Genomic DNA, 12710 nt, shown 5'->3' with positions numbered 1-12710 from the left:
CTCAGAACTCGCTCTTTTCTCTCTCTCTGTGTTCCATGTCACAGTGACTCGCCCGTAGTGTGCGGTGTGATCCCTCTTTATTCTTATCAGAGCTTTTTTAAACCCTGGCGAAATATGAAGAACTGTCCCTTCCTGCGAACAGCCACAAGGAAGATCGAGGACGTTGCGTGACATTCTCTTTGTTCTGTGGCAGCGTGTTCATCCTGCTGCTCTCGCCTCTCACCCCAACCCATGTACACACACACACACACACACACACACACACACACACACACACACACACACACACACACACACACACACACACACACACACACACACAACACACTTCAATGCACGACTACACTATGCATGGACACACAGACGCATTCACACGCTCACACACACACACACACACGTGCATTCTATGACGCTCACTCACTCCCACACACAATGATAAACACACTCACAATCACAGCCATTGCTGAGGGGGACTGCAGCTGAAAGACATTTCAGGAGCCTGTTCAGGAAGAGGTAGAAGTCCTTGGAGCAAACTTTGAACCCTGACGTCTGGCCACCTTCTACATTTCCACGTCTCCGGCATGGGCCCCCCAAAGCCTGCTCACCATGCACCACAACCACCACCACCACCACCACCTTCACCACCACCACCATCACCACCACCATCCCCACCACCACCATCACCACCACCACTATCACCACCACCACCACCACCACCACCACCCTCACCACAACCACCACCACCACCACCATCACCACCTTCACCACCACCACCATCACCACCACCATCCCCACCACCACCACAACTATCACCACCACCACCATCACCACCTTCACCACCTTCACCACCACCACCATCACCACCATCATCCCCACCACCATCACCACCACAACTATCACCACCACCACCATCACCACCTTCACCACCACCACTATCACCACCACCACCATCACAATGACCGCTGTCAAGGAAAGTGGATTTTTTTTCACGTCTTTCGTATCACTCCGCAAGTGAATCCCAGTGGATTCGGTTGCTAAGCGACATCAACGTCTTTGGCCGACTAGTTCTCTGCTGATCAACACTACGAATGGTAATTGGTAAAAAGACACACCGTGTGAAGTTATTCTTTAGTTTTGGCAAGTAACCCTGTAATAAGCAGGATTTTTACTAACACATTGGCTACAATAGTTTTGAGTCCCGGGGAACATGACAATGTAGTTGTCGAAAAGCCGAAAGTAGCCGATCTTATTGGCAGAGCATAGGCTACGTTACGTGAGCTTGAAGTCTGTGTAATGCTGGATAGGCTACTCAAGGCATCATTTATCTTCCTTTGCTAATGTTGTTCTCTTTCTTTCTTAGACAGTATCGGCTTACAGCTTACCGGCATTTCCTGGAGTGGATACTGCAAGGCGAGAGACTTGGGAGAGGCAATCGCCTTGTTTTGCCAGGCTGTGTTGTCCAGAGCTCATTATCCAGCACAAGATGGGTAGTACCGTGGCTACCAGGAGACAGTAGATGCTCAAGATGAGCTGTGACTATTTTGACTTAGGCAAACGCACCCTACACATTTTATTTTTGTAAATAGTTCATATTTTTTCATGTATAAAACTTCATGTTGGTTGTTGTGATTTGTTTACTAACCCAAGTGCTTTTATACTAAAGTAGGCCTACTGTATAAGATAAACACTTATTTCAACTGGGGAGAAAAGGTTGAGTAGCCTACAAAGACTTGACATGCTGAGCTACTGTAATTAGCAAATGTTTTTATGCAAATGATACCTAAAGTACTTGATATTGTTATTTATTCGTGCTACATTCATACATGATGGCTGAACCTACTTTGCATCTTTGTGATTTATACCACATAAATTGTAGTTTTAAAAAAACATGGAAAAAGGGTAATCTGACAAATGTAAATAATTACTGCAGTGAAGTGTCCCAACCACAAGATTGTTATGGTGAACATGGGTTTATACAGGAGTCCAAGGTAAGGTGGTAAAAACAATATAATATTTTATTCACAAAGGAAAATTATCCAATATATCAACATTACAAAGATAAGATTAAAAACAAATGCTTTAATATAAAAGATAAGTTAAAAAAAGTATAAAATATGTACAATGTACCTATCCTATCCTATGGCTATCACAGCCTAAAACAGCAACGCCACCTTCAACAGACCCAGGCTCCGTACATGCAAGCTCCAGGTAGTGACAATGCCCATACTACCCATCCCCATGGAACATGGGTACTTGAGCAGTGCACTGTGAAAGACCTCCAGTGGCCCTATATGCAATAAAATAAAGGGAAAAGAATATGAAAATGAAAACATGATCATTAGGGAGTATTCAAGCTATTATCATATCAACAGAATATTACGACAGTCTTACCTGTAGGCGAGTGCGTTTTGCTGCGGGAGGTGCATTAGAAGTGCTGGCCTGTTCGCAGTGGCGGTTTTAGCTACGGGCGATACGGGCAGCCGCCCGGGGCGGCATTACAGGGGGGGCGGCACGAGCAAACGAAAAAAAAAGATCAGCGCATTTTCTATTATCGATCATATTCCCCCCCCCCCGTCAACAATTCTGCCACACCGCGATCGCGTACACCCCCCACCCCCTCAACAACTTTCCGGGGAGAAGCTACCGCTTCTCAGGCTAGGATGAACCGATTTCAATTTTTTTTGCACATTTATAATACATAGAATTATTTACTTCATATAACCTTCATATGTCCACCGGTGAACTACTTCTTTAAACAATTATTTTTAGTTGTTGCTAATATAAAGAAAAAAGACCTCTAGACTTGACTTGGTTTTCTAAAATCAATAATGAGTTGGTCTCAACAACAACAATTTAAAAAAAAAATGTAAAGGTATGAAAAGGTGAAGAGTGAAAACCTGCTACTGAGCAGGAGGAACGTCAGTAGCAGCAGATGGAATCGGCTCGTCTGGTCAAGTCTGGCCCCTGCCTTCCAGGGGACAGAACAGTACAGGACACGATCCTGAGGGGAGAGAGTAAAGGGGTGTTCATGTCACGGCCTGCTTCATCTCTCACTCGCTCTCTCTCTCTCTCACACTCTCTCTCTCTCTCTCACACTGTTACCAGGCTGGCCTTGCGGTGGTAGAAGGAAGGGAGGCAGTGCAACTGATGTTGGGAAGGTAGTTACAGCTGTTTATTCAGTGTAACAAAATTTCCGTCAGGAGGCAAAAAAAACAAATGAATAAACAAAAAAAACTCAGAACCCAGAAAAAATCTCAATGACTAACTAAACTTGAACATAACTTCAATAATCCAAACTCAAAGAAAAGAACGGTCCTCCACTTCGGCACTACTTTAGCCCTTGGCTGGTCCAGGAGCCAGGTGTTGCCACCAGCTCACCTGAGACCCTTCTACCGCCCCGACGTGATTTGGACCTGAATATAACACACCCGGCCTGACCCATCCCCCTTTAATTCAATTAAGTCTACCAGTACCCATTTCGATATACCTAACCCCACCCCTAGTTACACATATCACCCCAAACATGTTTGTCTACAGACCATCCTCATACACCACTTTCCTGACCTCTTAAATATTCCCCAAGTCCCCCAAAACACCCCTCTCCTCCCGCACACTTGATCTTGCCCGTATGACGTCACCCCCACAACGCACAAATGTTCTTCCGGACTTTACGTCGGGTTCTCCCGCAGTCACCGGCACCCGGAAGCCCGCACAACCGCGACGTAAGTGTTTTAACCCCTTGTCTTTGTTCATGCGACGTTTGTACCGTGTCCCCTGACCGGCTCCCTTCTAATGTATTTTGTATTTGTGTGTTGCAGGTGGCGTCATGAAAGTGTTGCAGTGTTATGTTTATGTGTGCCAATAAACGAGTGCTTTTGAATCGCCGTGTCAGTTCTGTTTATGTCCCCTGCCTGTGGTAACGGGCAGCCGCACCGTTACACACACACACACACACACACACACACACACACACACACACACACACACACACACACACACACACACACACACACACACACACACACACTCTCAGAGCAGACGAGCTGAAGAGCCGGTGCCTAGGAGGGGCCTCTTGAATCCCGGTCCCCCGCGGGGAGGAGAGAGATCAGCAACATGTGAGGTAAATGAGGTCCGGCGGGATTGCAGGCGCCATGGTGGATACATATATGGATACATACATTGGAGGGGGGGGGATTTGATCTGAGTCACCCAGATGTATTTCCATAAAGTGGTTTGGTGAGATGTGTTGCACCTCAGCTCCACGGGGCCGTGGGGCTGGGGAACGCGGCCGTACTGCTCAATGGAGGGAGCTCAGCTGGCCGTGGTGCATCTGGTGGTGCCGCCGATAGCTCAGTCCAAACCAAGGCACATCTGGTGGTTCAGTCTAATGTGTATATGGTGGAGAGGTATCCTATTACCTGGCCACTCCCATTCACCTATAATGTGTTGAGAGAGTTTATTCTAGAGCTTGTGTCGTTATACAATAAATTACGAATCCCATCCCATCTCATCTATAAACGCTAGAAGGAAGTGTTCAATTGTGGTCCCTGTAATTAGAGTACACTACTTCTCTCTCTTGCTCGCTCTCTCGCTCTCTCTCTCTCTCTCGCTTTCTCTCTCTCTCGCTTTCTCTCTTTCTCTCTCTCTCGCTCTCTCTCTCGCTCTCTGTGTGGAGCCACTTATCCCCAGCTCCTCAACTTGCCATGCAATCTGACAATCATGCACATTGTCCAACAGATAAATAATTCCAGAACCAATATTTAGTGAGCTGTCTGCGTTGGGTAGGGAGGACAGGGAACAAACAAACGCACGCCGGAAGCGTATGCACTGTTCCCTAAGCTGGGATGATGTAAACACTATCAAGATGTTGGCCAAATGTTCTTTTTGTGTTGCTCCTGTGGTGTGTTGGGAGGCCACAGAGATCAAGGCAAGATCCCGATTGTGATATTATTGTTTTTAAGCCTGGTTCACCAAACGTGTGGCACAAAAACAAAGAGATTAAGTGGTATAGCTCGTACTATTATACCACTATCTTGTTTTCGTATTCCATACAAATATCGGTATGAAAATCGAATCGCCATCACGCCCTAGAGTCTAAAAAACTAAAACACGGGGGGCCGTTCTTTCAGGGTTGTAATTCTATTAAGAAACAAATTCATTGTTACAATGCACTGGCAGCAGTGTAGCACTTGAAGACAAAGAAAACCCTATGTATTTTCATACATCTCATGAAAACACAGCATGCATCACATTCATCCGTGTTGAAGCCAAAGAGACTCAGAGAAACACAAATACAACAGCAAGAAAACCCCATGCTGAAATCCTCCCTATTGTCAAGGTTTTCCTGCCATAGCAACTGAATATTGGGAAACAACAAAGGCTTTGTGGGAGAATGCTGCCTTTTGCTTCATCAGACAAAAGTCTATGACACACGTGTTCTGCTCACCCTTTCTTCTGCTCCACTCCAGAGCGGACTGAACTGATAACCTTGGTCTATCACTGCGTTGTGTGGTCTGACATGTCTCAGCAGAACGCCATTCACAATACGGTATACGGCCTCCTACGCACTCCCACTCACTTCAACGTCTCCTTCCATCTCTCCTACACAGTTATGAGAGATGTCTCGTTCTTTGGCTCTCTCCCTCGCACTCTTTCTCTCTCACTACCTCTCTCTGCTTCTTTACTGACGAATATTCAGACTACTACACCAATATTTTCCATGTCAATTAGTCTCAGACTATTTAACTAAAGTCTGAAAACAATCATATTCGCCTAAAGCAAATATAAATAAAATATATATTAAAAAATGTATCTTGAAGCCCAGTAATCACTTACCCTGGGTGGGTGATTACCACCCTGGGTAGGTGATTACTGGGCTTCAAGATTTTGTGTTTTATATTTGCTATAGGCGAATATGATTGTTCTCAGACTTTAGATAAATAGTTAAAACACAAAATCTTGAAGCCCAGTAATCACTTACCCTGGGTGGTAATCACCCACCCAGGGTAAATGATTACTGGGCTTCAAGATGTTGTGTTTTTCATTAGCTGTAGGCGAATATGTAGGCGTGCAATTGGCCAACAACAAAATCTTTCTTCCTACTGGGAAAAGTTGGGAAAAGAAGACTAATAAGAATATATATTCCACCACTGGGAAAAGAAGACATGCTAAAAAATCTTAAGTCTTCTGTAGAAGTAGAAGACGCAAAAATGTCTCATTTGAAGGAGTTGCCCCTCTGCAGAATATCTCCATAACAAAACATGAAACAAGGCGTTACTTCACCCATGAAGTTGTTGGTTTTCGGGCCCAGGCTCTGTGCTGTCCAGCCCCTGTTGTAACATAACAGGGCCGCTGGATCCGAGATCATGTGTCAGTTAAACTCTCGTGAAGGTCACAATTCGCCAAGCCGCCATTATTCCTACAAAAGAAAAGGAAAGATCTTTGGAAGACATTTCCACCGTAAAATATTTCCACCATATAATATTTCCGCCATAAAATATTTAAACTCAGACTTCCACTCCCTGTGTTTTAGACACTTTGTTGGTGTTGAACTGACAAAAAGCTTGTGCTGTGACCAGCCTCTATGATTTTCTCCCATTCCAACATGAAGGATGCGCTTCATCCAGAATGGATGATGTGAATGCCAGAGTGAGACATTGCTGGCAGCGGATGCATCAGTGAGGGTTAGTTTGTTTGAATGTGTGTGTGTGTGTGTGTGTGTGTGTGTGTGTGTGTGTGGGTGTGTGGGTGTGTGTGTGTGTGTGTGTGCCTGCCCATGAAAAAAACAAAATGGTTCTTTACAATAGTAGACTGAGCCTCCTAAATGTGTGATGCTTCTCCCTTGCGTCTGAAATTGTAGATCCTTGTCCAAGATTCATGTCTATGGTTTCATGTTGATAACGATTTTGATTAAACTCCGTAATTCACTGAGAACTATTAAGCCACAATCTTTTTGAGATGTCTGGATATTCTAAATTATGAATAATGCCTGAAGCAGAGGATCTCATTTTACTGCTTCACATGCCTTCTGACCCCGAAAAGTAATATCAGTGATGCATTGTCATTTTATATTTCTCTCATTTCACTTGGATGGAGTTGGATGGAGTAGTCTTGGTTTAATTGTTGACTTCCCTGGTTCATGAATGAACTTGTAGCACTTTGACGAAATAGGCCTGTGCCATCAGGAAATAATTTCACCCTCTCTAACCCTGTCTAACCCTGTCTAACTCTGTCTAACTCTCTAACCCTCTCTAAATATTTTACCGGTCCAACCCTCTTAGATAGTGAGTTTATTGTCCCCAAGTGAAAAAGATTTTCCACAAAACAGTCCAGCACAAGGAGAAACCCCAAATACACCTCACACACATCGATCACACCACAACAACAGACATTCTTGTGATTCAATCACAAGAGAACCAACAACACCCCTTGTTACAAATCATCACGGAAAAACACCAGCCAGTACCAGTTGATAAAGTATAACACAGCAGCACACAATAGCAACAGGCAAGAACCTGTTCAAAAACCAGACTCCCAGCTCTCTCAGTGAGTCACCCTGCTCAGTCCGCTATGGCTATGAATATAAGGCTCTTGCCTTCACACCCTTCTGCACCTCTGGGTGCTGAACAGTACAGAGAGGTAACGATTGAGCGGGTGTGATGTCCGGTGCTGTTGTATTTGCAATGCGGCTCATGGCCTCACAGCTGAGCTGAGAGGCTGGGAGTGGGGAGACCTATTCTCTGGGCAGCAGTGTTGGATATGCATGTGAGTTTGACCCGGTTTGTGACAGAGAGCATGTTAAATAAACATGAGGCAGCAGAGCAGGTCGGCCGAACTGAACTTTGGTACAGCGGTAGAGGCGATGGTGGGGCAACATTGAGGCTAACTCTCCAACCCTGTCTTACTCTGTAGCACTGTCTAACTCTCTAACCCTGTCTAACTATAACCCTGTCTAACTCTCTAACCCTGTCTAACTCTCTAACCCTGTCTAACTCTCAAACCCTGTCAAACTCTATCCCTGTCTAGCACTTTCTAACTCTCTAACCCTGTCTTACTCTCTAACCCTGTCAAACTGTCTCACACTGTCTAGCTTTATGCACCCGTCTAATTATCTAACCCTGGCTTACTCTCTAACCCTGTCTCACTCTCTAACACTATATAACTCTCTAACCCTTTCTAAATATCTGACCCTGTCTAACTTTGGGACCCTGTCTAACTCTCTAACCCTGTCTAACCCTGGCTTACTCTACAGTATATGCCTAAGCCACCTATTGCAGTGGCTCGCTCACTGCATTGACAGGATGTTTGTTTACACCCTCAAACTCAGCAAGTACAACCACACCACTAGCCCGCTTCCCAGCGTTACACCTAAGTAACATCACACGCCCACTCAACGCGCACATCAGTAGCCTGTATCAGGCGGCGGGGCTGATCTAAACACTGCATAATGTCCCCACACCTTGCGTGTGAAATTGAGAATTATTCGGGAAATACAACATTTTCACCCCATGCTTAGTAGGAACAGTAATAGTGGTAGTAGCAGTCGAGGCACCGCGCTCGTGTTCATTTACGCCTTAAAGTTTTTATGAACCGACAAGAGGAGCCCTGCGTGTCGAGAATACAAAACTCACTGCGCGGCGTGCTCACTCTCTCTCTCTCTCACACACACACACACACACACACACACACACACACACACTCACACACCACACCACACCACACCACACCACACACACATGCAGTAGGAATGTAATGAATGTATAGAGGGCCTGATTTGGGCAAGCCTTTTCTCTGCCGCTATTCATCCTCATTGCCATTCAAGGGTTGTTTGATTGGAGGTAATGATATTCCCTCTGGCACACACACACACACACACACACACACATACACACACACACACACACACACACACAGGGGGGGCCGCAGGGCTATGAGAGCGCTTCAGTGTTTGTCCGTATGCCTTCATGTGTGCCTGTCTGCATAAGTTTATGTATGTATTATAAGTATATGTATGTATGTGTTTTTCGAATTTGTATGCATATGTATGGGCATTTTCTCATGTGTGTGTGTGTGTGTGTCTGTGTATGTATGTGTGTATGTGTGTGTGTGTGTGTGTGTGTGTGTGTGTGTGTGTGTGCGTGTGTGTTGGAATGGGAGGGCGCTTAGGCCCTTGTTGTGCGACAGTCAGCATAAACCATGGTCTGCTGCTGACTCAAGCGCCAGGACAAACTCTATACACTGCCACCCCCCCCCCTCCCCCTCCCTCCCGACCCCCCACGCCCCCTTCACCCCCACCCCTCAACCTCACCGCCCCCCCAACACACTCCGAGGCCAGGACATGGAGGTGGAAGTTGGAGGCTGCTTAGTGGGAAGTCAGCTAAAATCTCCATCGTCTCTGGGTCTCCAGAGGACGGTGGGCCTGAATAGCAAGAGCAGAGCGAGGCTGGTGATTATTCCATACACCTCCTGTGAAGCCAGCTCCTCCACCACCTCCACCACCTCAACCACCTCCAGGCCTGCGTCTCAGGCTCCCTCGCCCTACGTCTCGCTGTTTGTCCGTGTAGCTCAGTCTCTCGCTCGCTCGCTCTCGCTCTCTCTCTCTCTCTCTCTCTAGCTCTCTGACTTTCTCTCTGTTTTTGTATTTTTCCTCTTCTGTCTCCTCCTCGTCTATCCCTCAATAGTTGCTGTTTGTGTCATGTGTGTGTTGGTTCTAAATCCTTACCCTCTCTCTCTCCCCAGATCAGCCTCTTTCTATGCATCTTTCTCTTTGTCGCTGCCGTTCTCCATCTCCTTCTCTCGGGGCCTCTTTCTCTCAATCACCCAACCCCTTCCACCTCTCAATCCCTCTCTTTCACTGTCTGTCACTCACTGTCTTGCTCCCCTCTGATCTCTCTCACCCCCCCGCCCCCAACACACACACACACACACTCACACACGCTTCTCTCTCTCTGTCACCCCTCCCTCCCTCCCTTCACCTGTATCTTCAAGCCAACCTCACTTCATCCTTCTCCCCACTATCTATCTCCATAATCCCTCCCTCCCTCTCTCCCATTACCCTCCACCCCCCCCCCCCCCACCCCCCCCCCCCCCCCCGGCCGCTCCGCCCCACCCCATACCCTCTACCCTTCTCCCCCCGGCAGCCGGCGAGGAAGGCGGGGGAGGGATATTTATGGTCTTCTCCCATGGGTGCATATAGCTGGCAGTGGGGAGCGAAGCAGGGGAGACAGATCGATGACAAAGCCCTGTCACTGCCGCTGAGCGTTATTCATGGACAGATAGCGCTTGAAAGGCTGCCCATCGCAGCGCTTAATGAATTAAAGAAGTCGCCAGCCAAGTTTGCTCAGGCAGGACGGCAAGTGTCAATATCATCCACTTTTATGAGGTGAGGAAAGAGATTCATATATATATAGTATATAGCCAAACCCACGTAGGATCTACGTGGGTTTGGCTTGACAAGGTTCAGCCAATGGCCAGAAGGCACATAGTTGAAATTCCAAGGTTCCTGGTTTGCTAGAAAATACCACAGACTTGAATCTATTCCTCGCTGTAAATAAAACAACTCCCTCCATTTCTTTCAACCTTGGATGTCGACTTGGTTCCTCCGGAATAACACAATAAAACAAAAAACAACACACACAAAAAAAGGAAAAGGATAATACGCAAGTAAATCTGAAGATTTATTTTCAATTTCCTTTTGAAATGTGACCCGGAGCCACCTCACCGCTAGCGGTATTCAGCAGTGTACGTATATCAAACGCTATTAAAAGTTTCCGGAGTAGAGGTGAGGAGCTTGGTGTTTTGATTGTTTTCTTTGATTGTTATTCCCCCATGCAGGGCTTGCTTGGTTTATGAATGTGAAGGTTTATGAGGGAAATATAGAATGAGTGGTTTGTCCCCATCACTGCTGTTGGAAAGTTTCCCTTTGGCCTGTCTAGTACCCTGTTGCTGACGCACGGACCGCTTGGAGCATGGCGGACTATCCCTTTGTTTCCCCTCTACCTTCACATTTACTCACCACTCAACCCGCTTTATATCTTTATGTCTTTATCTCTGTCTGTCTGTCCGTCTGTCTATCATCCATATATCTGTCGATCTGTCAATCATCCATCCATTTATCCATCCGTCTGGCTGGCTGTCTGTCTACCAATCTATCAATCCTCCATCTGTCTGTCTGTCTGTGTGGCAAACGTATATGTATATCTGTCTGTCCATGTGTCCAAAAGTCTTTATGTGTGCATGCAGGCATGTATGCATGTATTTATGTATGTATGTTTGCAGGAATGAAATGCATGTATGTATTTATGTACGTATGTATGTAGGAATATACATGCATGCATTGATGTACACATGAATGTATTCACTATGTGCTTAGGAATATGTATGTAGTCAATGTATGTATGCAGGTATGTATCTTGCTATATTCTTTTATATGGAATTATCATTTTGTTATCTGTCTTGTTAATTCATACTCTTCTGTGTTGTCCTAGACTTTGTGCAGCACAGTGGAGTATTGGGAGCGTTAGAAACAAAAGGTTTCATGTTAAAGAATTGTGTCAGCCATTTAGCAATTAACACAAAATAAAGGCAGCCATGATAATTCGGGAGACCCCATGCATTCTGTGATGAGCGCCTGAACACAGCTTATCATCGTATCATAATGTTAACACACAGGGCAATTATTCTTCACAGAGGCGTGAAATTGATTTAGAATATTCTCTTTTTATCCTTCCCACACTATTTGAGAACTGTTCCTGTGAGACGACCTTTGACAAATTCAATTTAAAACAACACTTGAATCTCACTTTGCCTTTTAGCTAAAAGGCGTCATCTCTCATCGATGTTTTGTGCTTTAGGAATTTTAGTCTTTTTTATTTAATCGAGAGAAAGTACTTTCATTCACACTGCCTATGAAGTGATTTTATAAATGTGTTACATAATTAGTATCTTTTTCCAAAACGAATTGTCCTTGAGCAACGGTTATGTCCTTTCTAAGTTTTAAGAAATATAACTCTACATTCCTCTTCACAATTTAAGGGAGGACCAACGTTAACCCTTTGAATCAATATGACTTACATTATCTTATAAGCAAAATGATGAGCTGACTTAAAGCCTCTGAAACACAATTATCAATAGATTAAACATGAATCAGTTTGACAATGCGATCGCCTCCTTGCTTTTGAAGATCGGCGCCACCTGGTGGTGATTACATGTGACTGTTACTGGTAAAATGGGCTTAATGTCACACAGGTGCTCCTGAAACAAACTGATTTGCATAAAAATGAATAAAAAATAAAGTAGTCGTAGTAGTTTATCTCCTAGGTTCTCAAGGTAATATTTGACTTTCTATTCCATGTTCATTCTATATTCTTTTGAACTATATTATTTTGAAACATATAAGACTACTTTCACACAAAGAAAGGCCAACCAACCATTACATTCCCTTTCGAAGTTTCAGAAACCGATTGCATTGCTGTTGCATCACTTGAGGACTTCTGACCATAGACCTGAAACACCTGACAACATGGGCTGACGGTTGAGGCTTGTTAAACTTAAAACTAAAACCACGGCTACCTTTTCAAGAAGTTGGCTTCAATGCTGGATCTCCACATGTGACATGTCTAAGGGTGGGAAAAGGACAAGGTGCGTATAACTTTTCTCATTAGCACCCCACTAGGCTAGACACTCCACCGTTCTCATTAGCACCCCGCTAG

Source organism: Micromesistius poutassou (assembly GCF_964030765.1).
Source record: "Micromesistius poutassou genome assembly, chromosome: 16".
Taxonomy (NCBI): domain Eukaryota; kingdom Metazoa; phylum Chordata; class Actinopteri; order Gadiformes; family Gadidae; genus Micromesistius; species Micromesistius poutassou.
This window is presented reverse-complemented; position numbering follows the sequence as displayed.